Source organism: Gossypium hirsutum, chromosome D01 (assembly GCF_007990345.1).
Source record: "Gossypium hirsutum isolate 1008001.06 chromosome D01, Gossypium_hirsutum_v2.1, whole genome shotgun sequence".
In the NCBI taxonomy this organism is placed as follows: Eukaryota; Viridiplantae; Streptophyta; class Magnoliopsida; order Malvales; family Malvaceae; genus Gossypium; species Gossypium hirsutum.
In genome coordinates, this window is record NC_053437.1 from 47599278 (window position 1) to 47605131 (window position 5854).

Sequence of the window (5854 nt, forward strand, 5' to 3'; positions counted from 1 at the left end):
ACCTTTAGTTCAAGTTTAGGTGGTTCTTCGATTAACAACTTGGGTTGAACAAATTTTCTGACTTCCAACTCCAATGGTTCAAACAGTGTGGATTGAATATAATTTCTCAGATTGGCTTCCATCAAAGCCATGTTTTCTTCACTTCTTCATCCTCCAAAGGGTCAAGATCTAAAGTTTTCTCTAATGGATCTTCTTCAAAATTACTTTCCAAAGAAACCAAGGTTTCTATCTCTTCCATAATTGAACACTCTTCTGTCGGGTCGGGAAATTTCATTGCTTTAAGAATGTTAAAAGTTACCTGATCGTCTTGAACTCGCATGGTGACTTCACCTTTCTGTACATCAATTAATGTTCTTCCCGTGGCTAGGAAAGGTCTCCCAAGGATAATTGGTACTTCTTTATCTGCTTCAAAATCTAAAATAATGAAATCAGCAGGAAAAATAAATTTATCGACTCTTACCAAAACATCCTCAATCTTTCCTTTGGGATATGCTAAAGATCGATCCGCTAGCTGAAGCGTCACAATTGTAGGTCTTACTTCACCTATCCCTAACATCTTGAAACTAGGCTTAGGCATTAAGTTGATACTCGCTTCTAAGTCACACAAAGCTTTACCACAGTAAGATTCACCAATGTTACAGGGTATAGTAAAGCTTCCTGGGTCTTTCAATTTCGGTGTCAGTTTGTTTTACAGGAATGCACTGCACTCTTTTGTCAAAGCAACACTCTCATACTCATTCAGTCATTTCTTCTTGGATAGTATATCCTTCATAAACTTCACATAATTCAACATTTGTTCTAAAGCCTCCACCAATGGAATATTGATGTGTAACTGCTTCAGAACATCCAAAAACTTCTTAAATTACACCTCCTGTTTCTGTTTGTGTTGCTGCAATCTTTGCGGATATGGAGGTGATGGAACTTTCGGTTGAACCGGACAACTTTTCTGAGTAGGTAATTCTACATCCAAAGAAGATGTTAAAATATCTGAATTCACTAGGTCAGTGTTTACCTTGTCAGGCTTTGCAGATTCTGATTCCTTTGGTGTAGGAACTTCAATAGCTGATTAACTTTCTTTCTTTTCAACATGCTCATCTTCGACATCAATCAATTGGGGTTCCACAGTCTTTCCACTGCGCAATGCCACTGCCTTGATATGTTCTTTACCCAAATTTCTTGGATTCTCAGTATCACTCGGCAAGGTTCCTTGCAGTCTATTACGAAGCTTCGTAGCTAACTGACCAATTTGGTTTTCCAAATTTTTCAGTGTTGCTGCTTGGCTTTGGATCAAAGCATCATTCTTTGCCATATATGCTTTCAACAAGTTCTCTAAACTGTTTGATGCCTCAACTTAAGGTGGTTTTGGAGCTTGCTAATTAAACCCTTGAGATTGGTTGGGTTTTTGCTGTAATGAGTTGTTGCTTGGTCCATTTCTTTGGTTGCTCTAAGAAAAGTTAGGATGATTATGCCATGAAGGATTGTAGAAGTTGGACTGGAGTCCTTGTCCACTCCTATTTTGATATTGGTTCTCCACATAATACACTGACTCAGAATTTGATGGACAATTCTCAAATGAATGACCTTCCCCACAGTACACACAGGAAACTACTTCAAATGGACTTGGTGGCTGAGGTGCAAAATTATTAGTACTATTAGCAGTTAACTATTTTAACATAGAGGAAATAGACGATATCTGAGCTGATAACGAAGTGAGAGAGTCAACTTTATGAACTCCGGCTACTCGTCTTTTTGAAGCTGTTTGATTTGTTGGCCATTGATAGTTATTACTCGCGATCCTCTCGATGGTCTCATAAGCCTCATTATAAAACTTAGACAAAAATGTACCATTCGCGGAAGCATCTACCATTAATCTTGTATGTGCATTGAGACCATTATAGAATGTCTCCAACTAGATTGAATAAGGAATTCCATGATGAGGACACTTACGAAGTAACTCCTTGAATCGCTCCCAAGCCTCATACAAAGACTCGTCATTCGATTGCTGGAAAGTTGTGATCTCGTTCCTCAACTTAGCATTTTTGCTAGGTGGAAAATACTTAACCAAAAATCTCTCTGCTAATTCTTGCCATGTAGATATGGAACTTGGTGGCAATGAATTGAGCCATGCTCGTGCTCGATCTCGCAACGAGTATGGAAACAACTTCAACCTCAGTGCTTATTCAGTCACACCGATTATCTTGAATGAATCACTCACCTCCATAAACAATAGAAGGTGGAGATGTGGATCTTCTGTGGCATACCACTAAATTGGCCCACCGTTTGTAGCATTTGAAACATTACTGGTTTCAATTCAAACTGGGTTACCTCAATATCTGGCCTTCTAATTCCTGGATTTAACTCATTGAGAAGTGGCACAGCATATTGTCTGATGCATCGATCCCTATCATCGGCAATGAGGATGGGATTTCGTACATAATCGGCTTCATTACCTTGGTCTTGATTCTAATTTCTAAGGTCCATCTTGACTTGTCTTTGAGCTATTCGTTCACATTTTTTTGTTTGAAAGTTCACTCAATTTTAGGGTCTACAGGGAGTAAATCGATAATTCGATCTATGCTCATAAACACCTAAACAGAAAATCACAAGAATTAAAAAGAATAAGTTAGTAATGTTAAAAATAAATCAAATTGAAAATAAATAATTTCACGAAAAAATGACTATGACAACAGTTGACATATCAAAACTTACCACTAAGTTCACATATCAAAGTCACACTCAAAATACCAAATTGGCTATTTAACATCTATCATCACTAAACACTAGCATCATTAGCCATATATGTCAATTACATCCCATTTACCAAAATGACCATATCCAAGCATATTAAAGAAAATATCATAGTATGCATTTTTAATTACCATTCCAACTCTCATCACTCAAGCACCATAAACACCATAATATAAACCATTATAAGGCCACATATACATGCCAACATAACAACAATTCCATCACTCAAAATACCATATTTACAAACCAAACATAATGGCTATATTATCAACCAAAAGCACCTATACATGCATATTTAACCAATTATCACTTAACTTGTTTCCATGCCAAAAACAACATAATTGATACATAACAACCATGCCATTTTGGCCATTTAAAGATACATTGAAACATACCAATTTTGGTCATTTCAAAACATACACCAATTTAACCATATTAACTACAACAAACAAGATAACAATAGTACCTTAAGTACCTAAAATCCAAGGCAACATTTCATGCCATAATCATCAACCAAAATGAAATATATATACCAAACTCATCAATTAAGCATTATACATAGTCCACCTGTACATGCTATTATAACCATGACCAAAGCATTAAAATTTACCGATAAAATCAATGGATAGTGTGAAGGATCTCCAACTAGCGTCCAACCCGATGGAGCTTTCGATAATCTAAAAAGTAAGAGAAAAAAATCACATAAGTAATGAATGCTTAGTAAGCTCCTAAAAGCCATAAACATAATATTACATTTCAAAAATGAACATTATAAGTTAAATATAAACCTATACCAATGCCTCAAGATTTATCAAACCATAATTACTAACTGGTAAATGAGTAAATTCATTAATGTCACATATATTTGTAATTTATAACATGAAAGGATTTTATGGGACGTAGTGTATAACCATAAAACATTTTATAAGACTATACACCTTTCAATTTACTTACTTTCCTTTCCATTCCCAATGCTTATCATAAGCCTCAGCTACATTATCAGTTCTCAATACAGTGTATTTATCCCTGACATAGATAGATTTATTTAAAGCATAAGCAATTTACTAACATATGAATACATCATTTATCTCATTAAACCTTTTTATAACCTCATAGTACATCCTAATTACGTACTTACCATACCATTCCATTTTCTTACCCATTTCATATACATAGTACAAGCATAATCATAAACACCAATCATATCCACAAGCTTGGCATAAGCCTAAGCACATCAACAACAATTCAAGTTAGTGATCATACACATAACTTTAAAAAATTCATCACATGATATACTAGTTTTCATGAACATATCATATAAACTTTCATACTTTCATGAACATGATATGCATACTTAAATCATCAACATTTCATACCTTTTAATACTTTCATGTCGTTACAAATTGAAACATCTATCGCTCCCTCCCTTTGTATACCCGTTGAACCACTAGAATAATATCAGATATGCGGGAACCTCACACACTGTGTGCTAACATATGGTCGAAACAATTTCTTTCTCTTTTCTCATCTAGATGCTCTCTCTTGAGCTATAAATGAGTCTGCTCACACAAGCTATCCGTCGGAACATAGCTACACGGTGCTGCTTGCACAAGCTGTCAAGTAACTGCAACACATGCCTGAAAGTCAACCATTGATAGGACGTTCAAGACCAGCACTCAAAACACGGTAACCCCAATAACATGTCATTTGTATCTTATATATTCCTACGGTTCAAACGAGGCTCGATAGTCGTCTACGTCGTTGAATTTTCATCGTTTCTTTACTCGATAAATTGTATAATTAACATATATATATTGATTAATTTTCAATAAAATCATATAATAACATTCAATTTAGTCAACATTATACACAGTACATTTCATACGAACTTACCTTGCTATTTTGCATAAATGTCAAAGTATAGGGGCATTTTGGTAATTTTCTATTCTCTTCGATTTTCCACTCGATCTTGATCTAAATTAATAATTTCATTCAATTTATTAATTTATACAGAAAAATGTATTTGTTTCAATTTAGTCATTTTGATATTTTTACACAATTTCCTCTAAATTTTTAATTTTATTCAATTTAGTCCTTAAGCCCAAAACATACAAATTAACCATTTTTACCCAAAATTGAGCCTAGACAGCCCATTCATGCAACAATTTCATATTAAATCCTTTCATTTTTTACTATTTTAACAATTTAGTCCCTAATCAAAAAATTCATCAAAAATCACTTAATAAAATATGTTTAAATAACAACTAATATCTCAATTTCATCATTTAACATCTAAAACCACAAGGTTCAACAATAGAAACATTCAAAATCTTTAACAGTTTCCAAATCGAAGGTACAGGCTTGTTGGACCTAGTTGCAACGATCTTAAAAACATAAAAATTATTAGAAATAGAGCCAAAATCACATACCATGCTAGCTTCAAGCTTGCCAAAAATTGAATGTATAAAAATGGCTTCCTTCCCTTAACAATTCGGTGAAGAGGACAAGTAAAAAGATGATAAAAGCTTTTAGTTTTATTTTATTTAATTAAATTATCAAATTACCATTTTAACCTTGTTTAATAATTAAATAAAACATCAAATTAACTAAAACCTTGAATGGTCTAAGTACAATTTAAGTCCCTTTTCCTTTATTTAATTAACCATTTAATCACTCAAATCAAAGAGTGATCAAATTTTACTTCTTTTATAATTTAGTCCTTTTTAATTAATTAACCATCGAAACATTAAAATTTTTAAACAAAACTTTAATACCACCTTAATAACACTCTGTAAATATTTATAAATATATTTAAGGCCCGGTTTACAGAAATGAGGTCCCGATACCTTATTTTCTAAAACTACTTGACCTTTGGGTCATACCACTTGAACATAATAAATCACTTATATAACATAAATTATCAAATCAATAACCTTTTTAAAACCATATTTGACTCGTAAATATTAAATAATAATATTTATGAACTTGTCAGATTTGGTGGCCCCGAAACCACTGTTTTCGACACCATTGAAAAATGGGCTGTTACAACTTGAGGATAAACAATGACTTAAGTGTGGGGGTGTTTGAGCTGTCGTAATTCGATGTA

The 5854-nt window shown here is 33.5% G+C and overlaps 1 non-coding gene across 1 annotated transcript; it reads left to right on the forward strand.

Moving 5' to 3' along the window:
• Positions 1–1925: 1925 nt before the first annotated feature.
• On the forward strand, positions 1926–2032 carry LOC121214326 (small nucleolar RNA R71). The gene has a single exon (XR_005909909.1). It is a non-coding gene; the product is annotated as a small nucleolar RNA R71 (small nucleolar RNA).
• Positions 2033–5854: the final 3822 nt, after the last annotated feature.